Source organism: Zophobas morio, unplaced genomic scaffold, assembly GCF_036711695.1.
Source record: "Zophobas morio isolate AGI-343-1 ecotype UQ-CSIRO unplaced genomic scaffold, CSIRO_AGI_Zmor_V1 ptg000012l, whole genome shotgun sequence".
Classification (NCBI taxonomy): Eukaryota; Metazoa; Arthropoda; class Insecta; order Coleoptera; family Tenebrionidae; genus Zophobas; species Zophobas morio.
Genome location: NW_026972117.1, coordinates 9,260,913 through 9,286,118, shown reverse-complemented (window position 1 = coordinate 9,286,118; position 25,206 = coordinate 9,260,913). Strand labels below are relative to the sequence as shown.

At 32.4% G+C, this 25,206-nt stretch overlaps 1 long non-coding RNA gene across 3 annotated transcripts; it reads left to right on the top strand.

Annotated features, from left to right (window-relative positions):
• The first annotated feature begins 617 nt into the window (after positions 1 to 617).
• On the top strand, positions 618 to 24,615 carry LOC135128320 (uncharacterized). 3 transcript variants are annotated; one of them, XR_010280371.1, is made up of 4 exons: positions 618 to 652; positions 24,098 to 24,199; positions 24,253 to 24,408; positions 24,448 to 24,615. It is a non-coding gene; the product is annotated as an uncharacterized LOC135128320 (long non-coding RNA). The 3 variants fall into 3 exon arrangements; XR_010280369.1 differs by lacking the exon at positions 618 to 652 and adding an exon at positions 23,957 to 24,044; XR_010280370.1 differs by lacking the exon at positions 618 to 652 and adding an exon at positions 23,957 to 24,044 and having other exon boundaries at positions 24,245 to 24,408.
• The last annotated feature ends 591 nt before the right edge of the window (positions 24,616 to 25,206 follow it).

Below are 25,206 nucleotides of genomic sequence, written 5' to 3'. Positions count from 1 at the left end.
AAATTTTATCACAGTGTTTTAGCCATTAACCAGTTACATGACCCTGTATCATCCCAGCCGCATCAAAATGTTTTGGAATATTTATTATGAAATATTTCCCGCTCTCTGGCCTTTAGATGTTGCCGGATGTAGACAAAATTTCGAAAAAATAGCAAACCTAACGAAAATCGGTGTATTGTTTATAATAATAGCCGCTCTATCCATTACAACAGGATGTTTACCATGGTACGGAGATGAGTATGATGTGTATTTGCCAGTGAAAGTGGCCGTAGATTATTTTAATAAGAATGCACTAAATGTGTATTTATTCTTCTTTTATACATTCCTTTACCACGCTATCCTAACGATAATTTCAAATCTTTTCTGCCTAACGTATATGATACTACATTTATACAACCTGTTTTGCATGCTAAATGAAAAACTTAAAACACTGTCAGAAAACAAAAATCAAGATCTCGTGACGCAAGAACTAATTTCCTGCATCAAACTTCACCAAACACTACTTAAGTATAAAAGTAAGTCGTGAAATTAATTCTGCTATAGCTTTTATATCTTCAGATTCATTAAAATGGTCAATAATTTGATATATTATCCCATTTATTATTATTAAGCTAGTGGAGTTCTAGTGGGATTAACTATAATTCTGTGTCCTGTGAGTACACGTTATACAAAACCGAACATACTTCATTTTCTTGATTTTTCTAGAAAACGTCACTCCTGGACTGGGGGAGAGCCATATTAACGTCAATGATGACAGTCTCTGTCACAGCAGGTTTTTGTTTCCTTGAACAATTAATAGAAGATGCAGTACGTATTTCTCCAGTTTTATGAAATTTTAGACCAGTGTGTCGCTTTTGTAGTCCGAAGTAAATTTTAACTGCGCACAGTACAAGATGGTATGCATGGAATATCAAAAATAGAAAATTGCTTCTTTTTTTTCTTCACCAAACGCAGAGAAAAGCAGTTTTGTCGAGTTCTGGAATAATAACTATTAATTATCAAATTTTGATAGGAGTAAGTAGAAATTAACTTTTATTTGACTAATTATCGCAGCTTTTTCGAGCTATTTACTCCACAGTGATGTTTTTTATTAATGTGTCGGCAAAGTACCACTGAAGAAATTATAGGAAAACAGTAGACACGACTTCTGCTATACACTGGAGAAATATTTGCAAAATAGTTTTAAGTGAAGCTGAATATGTGATAGTTATTTAAATTAATTCAAACTTTATTTTATGCATTATTATCAGAATTAGGCACAGCCGAGGTGGTGGAAAATCTATCAGACAAATATTAAAAACCTCAACCTCAGTGGTTTTTCATTTTTAAAGCATTTCAACACCTAGGAGTACTCGTATAACTGAGGAAAACCTAGAAACAGTAGTAATTGCTATTAAGAATTCCCGAAGTTGTAGGCCACGACTGCAATATCACTGGCGATCGGACGGCAATGAGCATCACTTCCGCAATGCCGAAGTCTGATTATTATGCATTTAGTGTTTATTATTGAAGAAGTCTGTTACCTTTCACACAATGTAGAATAATATCAAGTATGCTCAATTCCATCTTTAATGTCTTTAATGTTGCATATTTAGCCACTAAGGATCCATCAATCATTATATTTGCTAGATTTACTATCAAGAACTCCAATCACAAGCAAAATTATGGGGCAAACTAATTACTCTTGTTTCAGATTTCTCCTCGTGACAGTTGTTGATTTCATTTGTAGTTGCAATAGCAAATCATATTCATAAAGAAACCGTATTTTTATCATCGTATTGCTCTAAATATGTATTTCACAAAATATTTTAATTAAATGAAAATCACTATAAACCTGTACGTGCATCTGTACGGGTTCATTGTTCATGTTAAATGCTAATATAGATATTCTGATATGAGCAATAAATACTTTAGCATATATCCGAGTAATCTTTTTTTAAATTGATTGACGCAGATTAATTATTCCATATTTTGACGATCCATTGCTAATTTTGTCGGTTTGAACATATGTATGTATTTTTGTGTATGTGTTACTTTGTCAGTTGAACAAAAATCAAAACCACCTCTTTCCCTAAAATACTCGTAAAATCTGAAGTTAGCTCTGGAATCTAAATATATCTGAAAATGAATTTGGGTTTTTCTAGTATTTTTCCAAATAAATGTACCTGAAAATGTGTTTATTGCACTGTACATTAGCCACTTTGATTTATAAGGGTGGTTCGTTTTAAGTCATAAACTAATAATTAGGTTATTTTGTAACTTATACCCACATAGTCAATTCATTTTAATCGGCTTATTTAACGAGAAATTCAACTCTTATTGAAAAATTGGTCGAACGTTGGGACAAATCCAGCTTAAATAAATTTTTTGAGTCAGCCTGCATAACTAAATCTGCAAATTACGGGTGCTTGATAACCGACAAGTAAAGAGAATTTGGAGATGACGTCATCAATTTTTTGAGGAGGGGAGGATAAACGAGCAAAAATCGATAAATATCTCCATTATTTATGTTCGTTGGTTGTTGCTAGGTAGAAACATGGAAACTCACAAGGCATAAACACTATTAAATAATGATATTTATATGGTATGAATAAAATATTTACGACTAATGGTTTCCGAATGACATTATATTCGGTTTCTTGAAAAGACTAACTACTTGTGTCCACTACTAAACCGGAAAAGTAACTAAAAATGAAGGTCGAAAAAATATTAGAAGGTAGTTGTTTCTTCTAAAATTACATTGATAAACCTTGTTTTTTTCACTTTTAGATGACTATCTGTTCAAGTTAACAAGGCTTCCCAATATTTTGACTTTTCATAGAATCGTAAAAAAAAATCAGCTTCTTTTACTATGGGTTCATGTTACAGTTATTTGTTGTTGATATGCTAGTAATAATATTTACTAACCAATATCGCTTAATACTTAGTCGGTACGCCGCTTTTGAAGGAGGTAGTCTTCTAGTAAGTAATCCTATTCAGTGTATTATGAATGAAAGAAGAAATTGCCAATTTTGGATTGTTCCAGGTACTCGCTAGTTACCTAATTTTATACCACCGCAAGTCCTTCAAATTGTACTGCGACACTTATAACGAGATATTTCCTAATTTTTGGCCGTTACGCCACTCAGGTGATGCAGACTTTATTAGATTTCGAAGACTAGCAAAGCGGACGATTCTTACGTCGCTAATAATGGCAATTGCAATTACATTAGAAGTAACAGCAGCTTTACCTTGGTATGGAAATGAATATGACGTGCATTTGCCAGTCAAAATAGCTGTTGATTATTTGACAAATTGGAAACTCGATTTTCATTTGGTTTTATTTTTTCTTTTTTCTACCACTATGGACTGACAATGCTCTCAAACCTCTATATTTATATGTACGCGGTGTTGCACTTGTACAATCAGTTCTGCATGTTGAACGAGAAGCTTAAAATTTTGTCCAAGTTAGAAGACGTAGCACAGAATATTGTAACACAGGAGTTAGTTTCTTGTATTAAGCTTCACCAAGAACATTGTGGCAGGACAGCGTAATTTTTATTGGTTGGTCTGTTCTAGGTCTTTTCACTGGGAGATTTATGTCGAATTATATTTGCTATAATTTTCACCACGTCTGCGACTGTAGGTATTTGCTTTCTTGGACAATTGCTGGAAAATGAGGTTTTTATCATTTTGGTTGTTTTTTAATACAGTTTATGATAAAATGTTTTAGTCTGAAAAAACATTCATTTCTGCTTACGCTACAAAATGGTACTTATGGAACCGTCATAATAAAATACTGTTGCAGATTTTCCTGGGGATGACCCGGAAAGAGAGTGTTATATCCAGTTCAGGTGTTATAACTATCAATTATCGACTTCTCATTGGAGTGAGTATAAAGGACAATGGTTTCAAATTTTGTTCAATTTGTTCCAGCTCTATCGAACGATTTACCCATTTCTGATGTTTTTAATCCATATATCGAACACATTTTAAGCTAAAGCTAGATGTTGGTTTGCGTTTTAAATTAATTACGATTTCTTCAGCAAGCACAGAGAAAGGCAGTCAGTAGTAAAAAATAGAAAGTTTCGACAATTTATTCTATGTGTAATAAAAATGGTAAAATGTATTAGTTTATTGTCATTCTATTAATATAAATAAATAAATTTTTGGAAAAGTACTTTAAATGAGTTAATGAAAGATGCTTTGTATGAACAATGTAGTTTCATTTACAATTTTAAAATGTGTACAGGAATTTTCAGGCTGCACTGAATTTTTGTGATTTTTTTAAGCTGTCAAATTCTAAAGCAGACACGAAATTAAAACCTGGATATGCATATTTAAATATCCAATATCGTTAATTGAGTATTACGTGTGATTATGAATAAAATAGTTGTGACTAATGGTTTTCTGATGATCGTAATCCAGTGTTCTTGAAACTGAAAGGCAGGCTGTCCGAACTTGAAAAGTAGAAAAATCAACCCTGAGAAGATACTAAAAGCTATTTACGTCACATGGATTGATAAAGTTTGAAATCTTTTGTTTCAGATGACTATCTCCTCAAATTAACCACCCTTCTCAATATTTCGCTTCTACACAGATTTGAAATTATATCAGTTTCTTTTATTGCGGGTTCATGTTGCCGTACAGTGACACGTGGATAAAACGCTTAAATTAATTTATTTATTTCGTTTATGTTAAAAAACTATATAGCAAAGATCTACGAAACTATCTAATGAACAAATCGATATTCATTGCCGTTATAAATAAAACATTAATGTTCGAAAAATGGAATAAGCACAAAATAAGTAATAGTCTGTTGGAGCAGGGATAAAATCGCACTCGCAATAACTAGAACAAAATGGAGCTAAGGAAAATCCTGAGAAGTGAAGCTGTAAGTGCGTGACTTAAAATTTTACTCACATTCGATTCTTAGATGAGAGTCTCTTACCGATATTAATACTACCTAGCACTCTGTCTAGAAACAAAATAATGAAAAAAATTAGCTTCTTCTACTTCAGTGTTTTGATGATGACATCTGCAGCTGTTTTCACTATAATCGTTATCAAAAATCAGTGGGATTTATTTTTAACGCGATATGTCTCTCTTATTGGTGGATTTTTAATAGTATTGTTTGGAAATATTTTCCCCACTAAAAAATTTTATTACAGCGTTTTAGGTATTAACTAGTTACATGACGTTGTATCACCCCGGCAGAATCAGAATGTTTTGGAATATTTACGGTGAAATATTTCCCACTCTTTGGTCTTTAGATGTTGCCGGTTGTAGGCAAAATTTCGAAAAAGTAGCAAACGTAACGAAAATCGGTGCATTGTTTATGACAACAGGCGCTCTAATCGTTACAACTGGATGTTTACCATGGTACGGAGATGGGGATGAGGTGTATTTTCCGGTGAAATTGGCCGTAGATTATTTTAATAAGTATGCATTAAAAGTGTATTTATTGTTGTTTTATACACTCCTTTACCACGGTATGCTAACGATAATTTCAAATCTTTTCTGCCTAACGTATATGATACTACATTTATACAACCAGTTTTCCATGCTTAATGAAAAACTTAAAACACTGTCTGATGGCGAACATCAAGATCTTCTTACGCAAGATCTGATTTCCTGCATCAAACTTCATCAAACGCTACTTAAGTATAAAAGTAAGTCGTGAAATAAGATCTACTATAGCTTTTGTATCTTCAGATTTATAAAAATGATCAACAATTTGATATATTACCCCATATATTGTTATTCAGCTAGTGGAGTTGTAGTGGGATTAACTATAATTCTGTGTCCTGTAAGTACACGTTGTATAAAAATAAACGCACTTCATTTTCTTGATTTTTCCAGAAAATTTCACTCTTGGACTGGGGGAGAGCGATATCAATGTCATTGGTAACAGTCTCTGTCACAGCAGGTTTTTGTTTCCTTGGCCAAATAATAGAGAATGCAGTAGGTATTTGTCGAGTTTTATGAAATTTCTGGCCAGTGTCAGTTTTGTAGTCTGAAGAAACTTTTAACTGCGCTTATAGTACAGAGTGGTATGCATGGAATGTCAAAAATAAAAAACTGCTTCTTTTTTTTCTACAACAGACGCAGAGGAAGGCAGTTTTGTCGAGTTCTGGAATAATAACTATCAATTATCAACTTCTGATAGGAGTAAGTGGAAGTTAACTTTTATTTGACTAATTATCGCAGCTTTTTCGAGCCGTTTACTCCACAGTGATGTTTCTTATTAATGCATCCGCGAACTACCACTGAAGAAACGATAGGAAAAATGTAGACGCGACTTCTGCCATACACTGGGGAAACATTTGCAAAAGAGCGTACTGATAGTTATTTAAATTAGCTAAAGCTGTCTTATATGTATTTAGTGTTTAATATTTAGGAAATCTGTTATCTTTCACAGAATGTAGAATAAAATCAAATATGCTTAATCCCATTTTTAATTTATCTAGTGTATCTTTTTACATATTTAGCCGCTAATCATACAACAAATTACCCAACAAATGGACTATGGATCATATTGCATATTTTTTGTACGACTGTTTTAATTGGTTTTTGTGATTCTATTTTTTAGATAACATGCAGCGCAGGTTTAAAATATTATAGCATATTTCAACAGAGTTTCAAAAGAACTGTCAAAATCTCCACGAAACAAAACTATTGCAAATTTCCTTGAAACGATCTCTCTTTCTGAGCTATATTGCGTCTGTGCATAAAACTGTGCGTATTATTACAAATACTTGTGCATACAAATCCGCTGTTTAAATTGATAAAATGACGTAAATGGACCCATCATAACTGCTAACGATCGACCAAAAACAAATCGACCTTTACAAACGTTAGGACTGTCATTAAGACGGAAGGTTATCATTTATGCAAAACCAAAAAATATTTCGAGTATTGGAAAATAACCTCTTTTACTCCCACGAAGCAGCTGTATCCGTCTAATTGATTTCGTATTTCGTGCCAAATTTACAAATTAATTTGACCCAAATCTTGTGCGTTACTTTACTGAACTATAGTCCAGTTAATAATAAATTAATTAAACCACAAACATTTAAAACAATTAAAATAGTAAAACTCTGTAAAATGTATGTTTATATTTTAAATCATTTTGCTAAACCATTGTTATGGTTTCTTTTGCCTTTACAAAGTCGTGACTTCTGAACTCTTTTACCTGACACGTGGATCCATTGCCAGGATTAATTTATTTCTTTCGTTTATGTTAAAAGATTCATAATCAATAAGCCACCAAAAATCCTAATGGACAAGTCGATATTAACTGATCCACAGACATTATAAATAATGGTCGGCTGGAAGGAATAAATACAAAATAATTGTAATTTGAAACAAACGTAGAATCACCCTCGCAACGAGTAGAACAAAATGAGGTTACGGAAAATCCTGAGAAGTTAGCTATAAGTGAGTACCGCAAAATTTTTACTTACAATTGAGTTTTAGATGATAGTCTTCTACCAATATTAATACTACCCAGCACTCTATGTAGAAACAAAATTGTGCTAAAAATTAGCTTCTTCTACTTCAGTTTTTTGGTCACAACAACTGTTGCTGTTTTCAGTGTAATCATCATAACAGATCAGTGGAATCTATTATTCACCCGGTATTTTTCGCTAGTTGGTGGACTTTTTATAGTATTAGTTGTAAATATTCTCTCCACAATGGAATTTTGTCACAGTGTTTTAGGTATTCACCAGTTACATGACGCTGTATCATCCCAGGCGCATCAAAATGTTTTGGAATATTTATAGTGATATATTTCCCGCTCTCTGGTCTTTAGATGTCGCCGGATGTAGGCAAAATTTCGAAAAAATAGCAAACATAACGAAGATCGGGGTATTGTTTATAATAATAATCGCTCTAATCATCACAACTGGATGTTTACCTTGGTTTGGGGATGAGTATGATGTGTATTTGCCAGTTAAGGTGGCCGTAGATTATTTTAATAAGTATGCACTGTATGTGTATTTATTCTTCTTTTATACATTTCTTTATCACGTCCCACTAACAATAATTTCAAATCTTTTCTGCTTAACGTATATGATACTTCATTTATACAACCAGTTTTGCATGCTTAATGCAAAACTTAAAACACTGTCCGATAAGAAACATGAAGATCTCGTAACGCAAGAACTGATTTCCTGCATCAAACTTCACCAAACACTACTTAAGTATAAGAATATGTCGTGAAATAAAATCTGCTATAGCTTTTGTGCTTTCAGGTATGTAAAAATGATCAACGATTTAATATATTACCCCATATATTGTTATTCAGCTAGTGGAGTTGTAGTGGGATTGACTATAATTCTGTGTCCTGTAAGTTCACGTTTTAGAAAAATGAACCCACTTCATTTTTTTATTTTTCTAGAAAACTACGGTCCAGGACTGGGGAAGGACGATACTATTGTCAGTGATGACAGTTTCTGTAACAGCAGGTTTTTGTTTCCTTGGACAAATCATAGAGAATGCGGTAAATATTTCTCCAGTTTTATGAAATTTCAGGCCAGTGTGTCACTTTTGTAGTCTGAAGAAAATTTTAACTGCGCTTACAGTACAAGATGGTATGCATGGAATGTCAAAAATAGAAAACTGCTTCTTTTTTTTCTTCAACAAACGCAGAGGAAGGCAGTTTTGTCGAGTTCTGGAATAATAACTATCAATTATCAACTTCTGATACGAGTAAGTGGAAGTTAATTTTTATTTGACTAATTATCGCAGCTTTTTCGAGCTATTTACTCCACAGTGATGTTTTTTATTAATGTGTCGGCAAACTACCACTGAAGAAATTATATGAAAACAGTAGACACGACTTCTGCTATACACTGGTGAAATATTTGCATAATTGTTTTAAGTGAAGCTGAATATGTAGTGATAGTTATTTAAATTAATTCAAACTTTATTATATGCATTATTATCAGAATTAGGCACAGCCGAAGAGGTGGAAAATCTATCAGACAAATATTAAAAACCTCAACCTCAGTGATTTTTAATTTTTAAAGCATTTTAACACCTAGGAGTACGCGTATAACTGAGGAAAACCTAGAAAAAATAGTAATTGTTATTAAGAATTCCCGAAGTTGTAGGCCACGACTGCAATAGCACTGGTGATTGGACGGCAATGAGCATCACTTCCGCAATGCCAAAGTCTGATTATTATTCATTTAGTGTTTAATATTGAAAAAGTCTGTTATCTTTCACAGAATGTAGAATAATGTCAAGCATGCTCAGTTCCATCTTTAATGTCTTTAGTGTTGTATATTTAGCCACTAAGGATCCATCAATCATTATATTTGATAGATTAACTATCAAGAACTCCAATCACAAACACAATTATGGGGCAAACTAGTTACTCGTATTTCAGATTTTTCCTCGTTGATTTCATTTGTAGTTGCAATACCAAATCATATTCACAAAGAAAGCGTATTTTTGTCGTATTGCTCTAAATATTTATTTCACAAAATATTTTAATTAAATGAAAATCACTGTAAACGTGTACGTGCATCTGTACGGGTTCATTGTTCATGTTAAATGCTAATATCTAGATATTCTGATATGATCAATAAATACTTTAGCATATATCCGAGTAATCTTTTTTTAAATTGATTGACGATCCAATGCTAATTTTGTAGGTTTCAACATATGTATGTACTTTTGTGCATGTGTTACTTTGTCAGTTGAAAAAAAAATCAAAACCACCTCTTTCCCCAAAATACTCGTAAAATCTGAAGTTAGCTCTGGAATCTAAATATATCTAAAAACGAATTTGGGTTTTTCTAGTATTTTTCTAAATAAATGTACCTGAAAATGCGTTTATTGCATTTTACATTAACCACTTTGAATTATTTAAGGGTGGTTCGTTTTAAGTCATAAACTAATAATTAGGTTATTTTGTAACTTATACCCACATAGTCAATTCATTTTAATCGGCTTATTTAACGAGAAATTCAACTCTTATTGAAAAATTGGTCAAACGTTGGAACAAATCCAGCTTAAATAAATTTTTTGAGTCAACCTGCATAACTTAATCTGAAAATTATGGGTGCTTGATAACCCACAAGGAAAGAGAATTTGGACATGACGTCATCAATTTTTTGAGGAGGTGAGGATAGACGAGCAAAAATCGATAAATATCTCCATTATTTATGTTCGTTGGTTGTCGCTAGGTAGAAACATGGCAACTCACATTGCATAAACACTATTAAATAATGATATTTATATGGAATGAATAAAATATTTACGACTAATGGTTTCCGAATGACATTATTTTCGGTTTCTTGAAAAGACTAACTACTTGTGTCCACTACTAAACAGGAAAAGTAACTAAAAATGAAGGTCGAAAAAATATTAGAAGGTAGTTATTTCTTCTAAAATTACATTGATAAATCTTGTTTTTTTTTCACGTTTAGATGACTATCTGTTCAAGTTAACAACGCTTCCCAATATTCTGACTTTTCATAGAATCGTAAAAAAAATCAGCTTCTTTTACTATGGGTTTATGTTACAGTTACTTGTTGTTGACATGTTAGTAATAATATTTACTAACCAATATCGCTTAATACTTACTCGGTACGCCGCTTTTGAAGGAGGTAGTCTTCTAGTAAGTACCTATTCGGTGTATTATGAATGAAAGAAGAAATTGCCAATTTTGGATTGTTCCAGGTACTCGCCAGTTACATAACTTTATACCACCACAAGTACTTCAAATTGTACTGGGACACTTACAACGAGATATTTCCTAATTTTTGGCCGTTACGCCACTCAGGTGATGCAGACTTTATTAGATTTCGAAGACTAGCAAAGCGGACGGTTGTTATGTCGCTAATAATGGCAATTGCAACGATGGTAGAGGTAACAGCAGCTTTATCTTGGTATGGAAATGAATATGACGTGTATTTGCCAGTCAAAACAGCTGTTGATTATTTGACAAATTGGAAACTCGATTTTTATTTGGTTTTATTTTATTCTTTTTTCTACCACTATGGACTGACAATGCTCTCAAACCTCTATTCCTATATGTACGCGGTGTTGCACTTGTACAATCAGTTTTGCATGTTGAACAAGAAGCTTAAAATTTTGTCCAAGTTAGAAGACGTAGCACAGAATATTGTAACACAGGAGTTAGTTTCTTGTATTAAGCTTCACCAAGAACATTGTGGCAGGACAGCGTAATTTTTATTGGTTGGTCTGTTCGAGGTCTTTTCACTGGGAGATTTATGTCGAATTATATTTGCTATAATTTTCACCACGTTCACGACTGTAGGTATTTGCTTTCTTGGACGATTGCTGGAAAATGAGGTTTTTATTACCTTTGGTTGTTTTTTAATGAAGTTATAACTATCAACTATCGACTTCTCATTGGAGTGAGTATAAATGACAATGGTTTCAAATTTTGTTCAATTTGTTCCAGCTCTATCGAACGATTTACCCATTTCTGATGTTTTTAATCCATATATCGAACACATTTTAAGCCAAAGCTAGATGTTAGTTTGCGTTTTAAAATAACTACGATTTCTTCAGCAAGCACAGAGAAAGGCAGTCAGTAGTAAAAAATAGAAAGTTTCCACAGTTTATTCTATGTGTAATAAAAATAGTAAAATGTATTAGTTTATTGTCATTCTATTAATATAAATAAATAATTACATTTCTTGAACAGTACTTCAAATGAGTTTATGAAAGATGCTTTGTATATACAACGTAGTTTCATTTACAATTTAAAAAATGTGTACGGGAATTTTCAGGTTGCACTGAATTTTTTTGATTTTTTAGCTGTCAAATTCTAAAGCAGACACGAAATTAAAATCTGGACATGCATATTTAGATATCCAATATGGTTAATTGAGTATTACGTGTGATTATGAATAAAATAGTTGTGACTAATGGTTTTCTGATGATCGTAATCCAGTGTTCTTGTAACTGAAAAGCAGGCTGTCCGAATTTGAAAAGTAGAAAAATGAACCCCGAGAAAATATTAAAAGCTATTTATTTCACATAAATTGATAAAGTTTGAAATCTTTTGTTTTAGATGACTATCTCCTCAAATTAACCACCCTTCTCAATATTTTGACTCTACACTGATTTGTAAAATATATCAGCTTCTTTCACTGCGGGTTTATGTTGGCTTACAATGAGACGTGGATACGATGCTTAAATTAATTTATTTATTTCGTTTAGGTTAAAAGATTAAATAGCAAAGACCTACGAAACTACCTAATGAACAAATCGATATTCATTGCCGTTATAAATAAAACATTAATGTTCGGAAAAAAGGAATAAGTACAAAATAAGTAATAGTCTGTTGGAACGAGGATAAAATCGCACTCGTAATAACTACAACAAAATGGAATTAAGAAAAATCTTGAAGTCAAACTGTAAGTGCGTGCCGTAAAATTTTACTCACATTCGATTTTTAGTCTCTTACCAATATTAATACTACCCAGCACTCTGGAAACAAAATTATGCAAAAAATTAGCTTCTTCTACTTCAGTGTTTTGATGATGACATCTGCAGCTGTTTTCACTGTAATCGTCATTAAAAATCAGTGGGATTTATTTTTAACGCGATATGTCTCTCTTATTGATGGATTTTTAATAGTATTGTTTGGAATTTAAGTTCGTTGGCTGTCGCTAGTTAGAAACTTGTTATTAATATTATGTTTTATGAATAAAATATTTACGACTAATAGTCTCCTAATGACAGTACTTCAGGGTTCTTGAAATGTCTAACTAATTGAGTCCACTACTACACTCGAAAAGTAGCTAAAAATGAAGCTCGAGAAAATATTAGAAGGTAGTTACTTCTTCTAAAATTGTCACAGATAAACTAGTTTTTTTCCTTCACTTCTAGATGACTATGTTTTCAAGTTAACCAGGCTTCACAATACTCTGGTTTTACATAGAATCATAAAAAAAAATAAGCTTGTTTTACTATGTGTTTATGTTGCAGTTGTTTGTTGTTGACGTTCTAGTAATAATATTTAGTAACCAATATCACTTAATACTTACCCGGTACACCGCTTTTGAAGGAATTTGCCTTCTAGTAAGTAATCTTATTCGGTGTATTATGAAAGCAGTTAGTGCATCTTTTTACATATTTAACGACTGATGATCGACCAAGAATATTACCCAACAAATCGACTATGGGAAACTGCTTTTTCTTAAACTCATTTTGCATGTTTCTTGGACGACTGTTTCAATTGGTTTTTGTCATTTTATTTTTTAGATAACATATCAGTGCAAGTTTCAAATATCACAGCACATTTCAACAGAGCTTCATAAAGAAAGAACTGTCAAAATCTCAACGAAACAAAACTATCACAAATTTCCTTGAAACGATCTCTCATTCTGGATCGCTCGAGCTATATTGCGTACGTGCATAAAACTGTGCGTATTATGACAAATATTTGTGCATATAAATCCGCTCTTGATAAATTGATAAATGAATGTAAATGAACCCATCACAACCGCTAATGATCCACTAAAAACAAATCGACGTTTACGAACATTAGAACTACCATTAAGACGGAAGGTTATCATTTATGCAAAACCAAAAAATATTTAGGGTATTGGAAAATATATATATATTGATTTTGTAGTTCGTCAGAACTAGAACAAGAATTAAATTTGCACAAACCGATTCAGTTTTTTAGCAAAATGATAATTCACGAAATTATAAAAGGTGAAATTTTAGTCCGCATTTGTAAAATATAAATGACGACATTTCAGATGATTCTTCTAGGTCGTTTAAATTTGCAAAGTTATCCCTCAAACATGTTGTCAAGAAAATGCATACGCATTTATGTCCATTACTAAACCATTGTCATGGTTTCTTTTGCCTATATAAAGTCGCGAATGACACGTAGACACATTACCAAGATTAATTTATTTCTTTCGTTTATGTTAAAAGATTCAGTACCAGTAACAGCCCACCGAAATTCCTAATGAACAAATCGATATTCACTAATCCACAGACATTATAAACAAAACACTAATGGTTGGACGAAAAGAATAAATACAAAATTATTGTGATTTGGAACAAAAGTAAAATCACCCTCGCAACGAGTAGAACAAAATGAGTCTGAGAAAAATCCTGAGAAGTTAGCTATAAGTGAGTACCGTAAAATTTTTACTTACAATTGAGTTTTAGATGATAGTCTTTTACCAATATTAATACTACCCAGCACTCTATCTAGAAACAAAATTGTGCTAAAAATTACCTTCTTCTACTTCAGTTTTTTGGTCACATCAACTGTTGCCGTTTTCAGTGTAATCATCATAACAGATCAGTGGAATCTATTATTAACCCGGTATTTCTCGCTAGTTGGTGGACTTTTTATAGTATTAGTTGGAAATATTCTCTCCACAATGAAATTTTGACACAGTGTTTTAGGTATTCACCAGTTACATCACGCTGTATCACCCCAGCCGCGTTAAAATGTTTTGGAATATTTATAGTGAAATATTTCCCGCTCTCTGGTCTTTAGATGTTGCCGGATGTAGGCAACATTTCGAAAAAATAGCAAACCTAACGAAAATCGGTGTAATGTTTATAATAATAGCCACTCTAATCATTACAACTGGATGTTTACCATGGTACGGGGATGAGTATGATGTGTATTTGCCAGTGAAATTGGCCGTAGATTATTTTAATAAGCATGCACTATATATGTATCAGTTCTTCTTTTATACATTTTTTTATCACGCCTCACTAACAATAATTTCAAACCTTTTCGGCTTAACGTATATGATACTTCATTTATACAATCAGTTTTTCATGCTTAATGCAAAACTTAAAACACTGTCCGATGAGAAACATGAAGATCTCGTAACGCAAGAACTGATTTCCTGCATCAAACTTCACCAAACACTACTTAAGTATAAGGATATGACGTGAAATAAAATCTGCTGTAGCTTTTGTGCTTTCAGGTATGTAAAAATGATCAACAATTTAACATATTACCCGATATATTTTTACTCAGCTAGTGGAGTTGCATTAGGTTTGACTATAATTCTGTGTCCTGTAAGTTCACGTTGTACAAATATGAACCCACTTCATTTTCTTGATTTTTCTAGAAAACTACGGTCCTGGACTGGGGAAAAATGATATTATTGTCAATGATGACGGTCTCTGTGACAGCAGGTTATTGTTTCCTTGGACAAATAATAGAGAATGCGGTAAGTATTTCTCTAGTTTGATGAAATTTCAGGCCAATGTGTCACTTTTGTAGTCTGAAGAAAATTTTAACTGCGCTTACAGTACAAGATGGTATGCATGGAATGTCAAAAATAGAAAACTGCTTCTTTTTTTTCTTCAACAAACGCAGAGGAAGGCAGTTTTGTCGAGTTCTGGAATAATAACTATCAATTATCAACTTCTGATACGAGTAAGTGGAAGTTAATTTTTATTTGACTAATTATCGCAGCTTTTTCGGGCTATTTACTCCACAGTGATGTTTTTTATTAATGTGTCGGCAAACTACCACTGAAGAAATTATAGGAAAAAAGTAGACACGACTTCTGCTATACACTGGTAAAATATTTGCTAAATAGGTTTAAGTGAAGTTCAATGTGTAGTGATAGTTGTTTAAATTAATTAAGACTTTTTTATATGTAGGTATTATTAAATTATTATTCATGCATTAGTATTTAAAATTGAAGAAGTCTGCTATCTTTAATACAATGTAGAATAAAATCAAGTATGCTGAATCCCGTCTTTAATTTATTTAATGCCTCTTTTAAATATTTAGCCGCTAAGAATCCACCAAGAATATCAATCGACAAGTCGACATCCACTAACGTTGTTGTTGTATTGATATAAATAAAAAGCATGGAACCTAAATCTTTTTTCTCTTTATAAACTCTAGTGAGTTGAGCTCTTGTATAACACAAAATAAAAAACACACTTGAATTAAAACGATAAAAATACTAAAATCTGTCAAATTGAGGTTTTCCGTCACTACATTTACGTTTTTCAATCATTGCTAAACCATTGTTATGGTTTCTTTTGGGGTTACAAAGTTGTACCTTCTGAATTTTTTCAAGTGACACGTAGGTCCTTTCACTAGACTAATTTATTTATTTTGTTTATGTCCAAAATTAAGTATAATGACTTACCAAAATACCTAATTGGCAAATCGATAATCATCGATATATAGACTTCATAAATAAACCAAGTTCATTACAAATGGTCAGAGGAAAGGAATAAGTACAACATAATTGTGCGTTGTAACAAGGGTAAAACCGCACTCACAACGAGTAAAACAAAATGACGTTGAGAAAAATCTTGAGAAGTTAGCTGTAAGTACGTGCCGTAAAATTTTACTTACAATTGAGTTTTAGATGATAGTCTCTTACCCATATTAATACTACCCAGCACTCTATCTAGAAACAAAATTGTGCTAAAAATTAGCTTCTTCTATTTCAGTTTTTTGGTCACGTCAGCTGTTATTATTTTCGCTGTAATCATCATAAGCAATCAGTGGAATGTATTCTTAACCCGGTATTTCTCGCTATTTGGTGCATTTGTCATAGTACTAGTTGAAAGATTTTCTCCACTATCAAATTTTATCACAGTGTTTTAGGCATTAACCAGTTACATGACCCTGTATCATCCCAGCCGCATCAAAATGTTTTGGAATATTTATTATGAAATATTTCCCGCTCTCTGGCCTTTAGATGTTTCCGGATGTAGACAAAATTTCGAAAAAATAGCAAACCTAACGAAAATCGGTGCATTGTTTATAATAATATCCACTCTATTCATCATAACTGGATGTTTACCATGGTACGGAGATGAGTATGAGGTGTATTTGCCGGTGAAATTGGCCGTAGATTATTTTAATAAGTATGCACTAAATGTGTATTTATTTTTCTTTTATACACTCCTTTACCACGGTATGCTAACGATAATTTCAAATCTTTTCTGCCTAACGTATATGATACTACATTTATACAACCAGTTTTGCATGCTTAATGAAAAGCTTAAAACACTGTCTGATAACAAACATCAAGATCTCGTTACGCAAGAACTGATTTCCTGCATCAAACTTCACCAAACACTACTGAAGTATAAACGTAAGTCGTCAAATAAAGTCTGCTATAGCTTTTGTATCCTTAGATTTATACAAATGATCAACAATTTGATTTATTACCCCATATATTGTTATTCAGCTAGTGGAGTTGTAGTGGGATTAACTATAATTCTGTGTCCTGTAAGTACACGTTGTTCAAAAATGAACCCACTTCATTTTCTTGATTTTTTTAGAAAACTTCACTCATGGACTGGGTGAGGGCGATATCAATGTCACTGATAACAATTTCTGTCACAGCAGGTTTTTGTTTCCTTGGACAAATAGTAGAGGATGCGGTAGGTATTTGTCGAGTTTTATGCAATTTCAGGCCAGTGTGTCAGTTTTGTAGTCTGAAGAAAATTTCAACTGTGCTTATAGTACAGAATGGTATGCATGGAATGTCAAAAATAGAAAACTGCTTCTTTTTTTCCTTCAGCAGACGCAAACAAAGGCAGTTTTGTCGAGTTCTGGAATAATAACTATCAATTATCAACTTCTGATACGAGTAAGTGGAAGTTAATTTTTATTTGACTAATTATCGCAGCTTTTTCGAGCCGTTTACTCCACTGTGATGTTTTTTATTAACGTGTCGGCAAACTACCACTGAAGAAATTATAGGAAAAAAGTGGACACGAATTCTGCTATACACTGTGGAAATATTTGCAAAATAGTTTTAAGTGAAGTTGAATATGTAGTGATAGTTATTTAAATTAATTCAAACTTTATTATATGTATTATTATCAGAGTTAGGCACAGCTGAAGTGATGAGAAATCTATTAGACAAATATTAAAAACCTCAACGTCAGTGCGTTTAATGCAATTCAGACTTTATCTGATCAAGATCCTCACGAAAATTGTGATGTTGTACAGTCGTTTTTAATTTTGAAAGCATTTTAAAATCTAGAAGAACTCGTATATCTGAGGAAAACCTACAAAAATTAGTAAGTGTTATTAAGAATTCCCGAATTTGTAGGCCACGACTGCAATACGCTGGCGATCGGATGTCAACGAGCATCACTTCCGTAAGACCGAAGTCTGATTATTATACATTTTTAGTGTTTAATATACAAGAAGTCTGTTATCTTTCATAGAATGTAGAATAATATCAAGTATGCTCCCCCTCTTTAATGTCTTTTTGCATATTTAGCCACCAAGGATGCACCAGGAATATCAATTATTATATTTGGTAGTTTTACTACCAAGAACTCGAATCACAAACAAAATTATGCGACAAATTAATTGCTCCTGTTTCAGATTTTTCCTCGTGATTTCACTTGTACTTGCAATAGGAAATCATATTCATAAAGAAACCGGATTTTTTATCGCATTGCTAAATATTTTTCACAAAATATTTTAATTAAATGACAATTGCTATAAACCTGCACATACGTGGACCTGTATTGGTTTATTGTTCATGTTAAATGCTAATATAGAGATTTTGATATGATAAATAAATCTTAATATATATAAATCTCGTGTCACAATGTTTGTCCTCAATGGACTCCTAAACCACTTAACCGATTATAATAAAATTCGCACACCATGTGCAGTTCGATCCAACTTGAGAGATAGGATAGTTTAAATCTCAAATTATAGTCGCAATTTTAATTTATTGCTAATTATTTGTCTGTTATTATTTGACAGTCACAATTATCTGTTAACTCCAAATGATTCTAACAGATGTCGATACCTTTCGACTGGGTTGAGTAAGTAATCAATAGATCGCGCTGCTATGGTAAATCTACGAACTTGTCATATAAGCTACATTTTAACAGCATAATTACCACGTGTTGTTGACGCTATAAAATTAATTAAATTTATTTTGTAGTGAACGAAATATTGTGTTCAACGTACTTCCCCTTCAAATCTCAATCCAGTGAATTTGTATACCAACATCAACATTTTCGTCTTTGTTCGTAAATAATTTCATTGTACTAAAGGGTTATAGTAGTAGAAAGTCAAATAAGGAGATCACCATATTTTTTTACAAATACCATCTGTGTGAAAAAGCATAGTGGACTCCGTGACTGATGTTCTCTTATTGTTCCTCTTAGATTGTTTACTATAATGTAATATAACAAAAACTTTAGCCACAGCAACGCGTGGCCGGGTCAGCTAGTACTTTACTATAAATCCGAACCATCTTTTTTTAAATCGATTAAGTTAAGGCTTATCTTAGCAACTACTGTCCCCACCCTCCCTCTCTTTTCTTAAAAAGTACCTCACTTTCCAAAATCAGTCTTATCTTAGCAACTGCTAGCCCCACCCACCCACCCTTTCTTTTCTTAGAAAGTACATCATTTGCCAAAATCAGTTTTATCTTAGCAGGTGCTAGCTAGTATTTGATAATATAAGACTGACTTTGGCAAATAATATACCCTTTAAGAAAATGGATGGTGGGTGGGCGGGTCTAGTATTTGATAAGTTAAGACTGATTTTGGCAAATGACATATCTTCCAAGAGAATAGAGGGTGGGTGGGTGGGGCTAGTATTTGATAAGATAAGACTGATTTTGGCACTTTTGATATATTCGACCATTTTTCAACTATGGCCGAAAATTAGCCACCCTATCTTTTCTTAGAGAGTAGATCATTTGCCAAAATCAGTCTTACCTTAGCAGGTAGTAGCCCCGCCCACCCTCCCTCTCTTTTCTTAGAGAGTATCATTTTCCAAAATTAGTCTTATCTTAACCAGTAGGTGTGTGCAGTGTTGCCTATTTTACTTTTATAAAATCAGTTTTTTTTTCGTAGTCTACATCATAAAGAATTTTTTAATTATTTTTTGGGACTCCGGAACATATACATAACGTACTAAAGAGTTAGTCCGCCATTTTCCAGACACCCGATATAACGAAATTTGTTTGTTGTCAAAAAACAATTTGCCATGAAAATTTTGAAGAAAAAAATGTAAGAATAAAAGGAATAGGACAGGAAATTCGATAATTAATTTCCACTGACTGCAATCTAGCTTGAAACTTTAAAAAAAATTTGAAACAACAACTCAGTTAAATAGTAGAGAACAGTATTGAGTTCTCCTTTGGAATCCTATAGGAATGTATTAAATTAATAAATGTGATCACTATTGATTATAGACATTTCTCGTGTTTTTTTTTGCTGTGATATGATTTTTTTCCGTAGAAATTTCGTGCATATAAATGCCCATATTTTGACAAATATTTCTGCTTATAAATCGGCTCTTTAAATTGATAAATTAATGTAATGAACGACTATAAACGCACCATAACCGCTAATTATCACCAAGAACAAATCGACGTTCTCAAACGGACGGACTATCATTAAGACGGGAGGTTATCATTTATGCAAAACCAAAAAATATGTACCGAAAATATTTTCTATTATCTCCACAAAGACAGACTTACTCTTCAAACTGGTTTCGTAGTTCGTTAGAACTAGAACAAGTATTAAATTCGTACAAACCGGTTCAGTTTTTACCAAAATGATTGTTAACGAAATACTAAAAGGTAAAAATTTTAGTCCGTCTTTGTAAAATATAACTTACATTTCAGATGACAGTCTTTTACCGTTATTAATACTACCAAGGACTCTAAACTCGCACAAATTTGTACAAAAAATCAGTTACTTCTATTTGAGCTTTATGCTCATGACGGTTGTGGCTGATGGCATTGTAGTTGCACTAACAAATCAGTGGAATTTAATTGCCAGTAGATATACGTCCCTAGGTGGTGGATTTTTCATCGTACGGTTGAAACTATTTGTTTGACTAAAAAAATTATTATTGTGTTACAGGTATTAACTAGTTATGTGGCGCTGTACCACCCCAAAGTAGTCGCTATGACTCTGAATACATATAACCAAATTTTTCCGTCCCTCTGGCCTTTAGACTTTAACGGATGCAGACATAAATTTGAAAAAATGGCAACGTTAACCAAAATCGGTGCATTGTTGATGATAGTAGGCGTTCTAGTAATTGCAACTGCAGGTCTACCATGGTACGGTAATGAATATGACGTGTATTTTCCTGTGAAAGTAGCCGTCGACTATTTGAATAAGTTTGCACTAAATGTGTATTTATTCTTCTTCTATACGTTATTTTATCACTCTGGATTCACCGTACTTTCTAACGTTTTTTATCTAACGTACTTCATACTGCATTTATACAACCAGTTCTGCATGCTTAGTGAAAAACTTAGAACATTGTCTGACTCTCAACGTCAAGAACTGGTGACGCAAGATCTGATTTCCTGTATCAAACTTCACCAAACACTATTTGAGTATGAAAGTAAGTTGTTAATATAGTCTACTATGGGTTTTGTATTTTCAGATACACAGAAATACTCAACACTTTGTTATATTACCCGATATACTTTTATTCAGCTAGCGGAGTTATAATAGGATTGGTTATAATTCTGTGTCCTGTAGGTAGACGTTGCCTAAAAATTTTTCAATTGTTTTGATTGCTTTTAGAGTAATACACCAGCGGATTTACTAAGGGCGACTTTCCTGGCACTATTTACGATTTCTGCGGCCGCTGGTTGTTGCTTTCTTGGACAAATACTAGAAAACTCAGTAAGTACTTGTCCAGTTTTGTAAAATCTGCCATCATTGTAACAATTTCTTAGTCTGAAGAAATTTTTAACTCCGTTTATGGTACACCATGGTATGCATGGAATTTCAAAAATAAAAAACTAGTTCTGGTTTTCCTTCAGCTAAGTCAGCGAAAAGCAGTTTTGTCGAGTTCTGGACTAATAACCATAAATCATCAACTACTAATAGGAGTAAGTAAAACTTAGAAGTAAATTCTAGCTGTTGTATTTATTAATCGTCGTAGCTTTTTCAAGCTATTTACTCCTATACAACGTTTTTAATCCAACAACGGGATAACAAGCATTGAAAGGAACACTAATAAGAGTTAAGATTGTTGATCTAGTGTAACTATGGTTTGTGTCATACGCTGCGAAATTATTAAATCAAATCAACATTCTAAAGGTTTTAGATGTTAGTTTTCTAACGCAAGTAATTAGTAAGCACATACATTAATTAAGAAAATTTAGAAAAATGTCTTTATCTGTTCTTTTTTTCTTGGTACTAAATGATGGGTGTTCTATTTTGATACTTGCTTTTTCATGGATAAGGATTCTAGTTTAATTTATTTACTGAGCACTTGTTTCATAATTCATTAAGGAAATGAACATCAAAGTACATTAATTACACTTATTGATTAGTCTATTTTAGCGTTTTAGATTGTAATAAGATGACTTTCAAGAAAATACTCAAAGATGACAGTATTTATCCAATATTAATATTACATAGAATTCTGGCCCATCACAAGATTGTACAAAAAATCTTATTTACTAAGAGCAAAATGTGAGTGTCTGAATTTATACTTACTTAATCATTACGAACAGTATTATGTTAAGTGTAGATGCCACGTTATTTGTTGTTGTTATATTGATAAAAATAAAATGCTTGAAATATAACACTTTTTTTTCTATAAACCCTGAGTCTGAATTCTTTCAAATGACACGTAGATCCATTGCCTAGATTATTATTTTTTTATTTCGTTTATGGTAAAAGATTAAGTACTAAAGACCTACCAAGATACCTAATGAACAAATCGAAATTCAATGAGGTACAGACGTTCTAGATAAAACATTAATGTTCCCAAGAAAAGAATAAATACAAAATAAATAAACAAAACTTTCAAAAATTTCAAATCTAACTATACTAAATCCCCCTGTCAAATTAGAGGTTTTCCGCTAGTATGTTTATGTTTTAATCGTTGCTAAACCGTTGTTATGGTTTCTTTTGCGCTGACAAAGTTCTGACTTCTGACTTCTTTGAAGTGCCAAGATTAATTTATTTATTTCGTTTATGTTAAAAGATTAAGTACTACGCAGATCCCTAATGAACAAAACGGTATTCACTGATGTACACACGTCATAAATAAAACATTAATGGTCAGATGAAAGGAATAAATACAAAATAATTGTGTGTTGGAACAAACGTAAAATCACACTCGCTACGAGTAGAACAAAATGACGGTGCGGAAAATCCTGAGAAGCTAGCTATAAGTGCGTGGTGTAAAATTTTTACTTACAATTGCGTTTTAGATGATAGTCTTTTACCAATATTAATTCTACCCAGCACTCTGTCCCGAAACAACGTAATACGAAAAATTAGCTTGTTCTACTTCAGTTTTCTGGTCACATCAGCTATTGTTATTTGCAGTGTAATCGTCGCAACAAATCAGTGGAATCTATTATTAACCCGGTATTTCTCGCTAGTTGGTGCATTTTTCATAGTATTAGTTGGAAATATTTTCTACAGTATCAAATTTTATTACAGTGTTTTAGGTATTAACCTGTTACAAGAACCTGTATCAGCCCAGCCAAATCAAAATGTTTTGGAATATTCACAGTGAAATATTTCCCGCTCTGTGGTCTTTGGATGTTGCCGGATGTAGACAAAATTTCGAAAAAATAGCAAACCTAACGAAAATCGGTGCAATGTTTATAATAATAGCCGCTCTATTCATGATAACTGGATGTTTACCATGGTACGGAGATGAGTATGACGTGTATTTGCCAGTGAAAGTGGCCGTAGACTATTTTAATAAGTATGCACTAAATGTGTATTTATTCTTCTTTTATACACTTCTTTACCACGCTATGCTAACGATACTTTCCAATATTTTGTGCTTAACGTATATGATACTACATTTATACAACCAGTTTTGCATGCTGAATGAAAAACTTAAAACACTGTCTGATAACAAACATCAAGATCTCGTTACACAAGAACTGATTTCCTGCATCAAACTTCATCAAACGCTACTTAAGTATAAAAGTAAGTCGTGAAATAAAAACTTCTATAACTTTTGTATTTTCAGGTTCGTAAAAATGATAAACAATTTGATATATTACCCCATATATTGTTATTCAGCTAGTGGAGTTCTAGTGGGACTAACTATAATTCTGTGTCCTGTTAGTACACGCTGTACAAAAATGAACGCACTTTATTTTCTTGATTTTTCTAGAAAGTTTCACTCCTGGACTGGGGGAGGACGATATTAATGTCAATGATGACAGTCTGTATAGCAGTGGGTTTTTGTTTCCTTGGACAAATCATAGAGAATGCAGTAGGTATTTCTTCGGTTTTATGAAATTTCAAGCCAGTGTGTCAGTTTTGTAGTCTGAAGAAAATTTTAACTGCGCTTACAGCACAAGATGGTATGCCTGGAACGTCAAAAATAGAAAACTGCTCCTTTTTTTTCTTCAACAAACGCAGAGAAAAGCAGTTTTTTCGAGTTCTGGAATAATAACTATTAATTATCGACTTCTGATCGGAGTAAGTAGAAGTTAACTTTTATTTAACTAATTAACCTAGCTTTTTCGAGCTGTTTACTCCATAGCGATGGTTTTTATTAATGTGTCGGCACATTATCACTGAAGAAACGATACGAAAAATGTAGACACGACTTCTGATATAGACTGGGGAAATATTTGATATATAGTGACAGTGATTTAAATTAACTCAAATTTTATAATATGTACTTATTATACATGAATATATTTAATGAATCTTTTTACATATTTAGCCACGAAATTAAAGTTTTGAAAAAAATTCAAAAAATGTCATATTTCAATAAGCGATTGTGGAAAAATGGTAGGATTTATCGAAGAAATGAGGACGAAGTAACTTCTGGAAGCGAAATTTACAAGAAAATATCTTTGGTTAAGTTTAATATATAGTTGCAAAAATCTCAAATTTTTATTTCATGTATTGAAAAATTTTGGTTTTAAAAAAGTTGTCTAAAAATCTCAAAAATTCTGGTATATAGGTTTCGAAGTGCAAATTCCAAAAAAATAGCATGCTTATGGATGGTTCTGAGACAATACTTTAGAAATATTCGGTTTGAATTCAATTTTTGAAAAAAAAAAACTGTTTTTTAATAGGCAATTTTGGGAAAATAGTAGCTGTTATCGAAGAAATGACGCTAAAAATAAATTCTAGCAGTCGAAATTTACAAGAAAAAGTCTTTGGAGAATTTCGAATCTTGTCAAAAAATTCAGAAGCTTTTCAATTCTTGTACTGATAAATTTTGGTTTTATAAAAGTTACTCCCCTACGTAAAAGTCCACAAAAA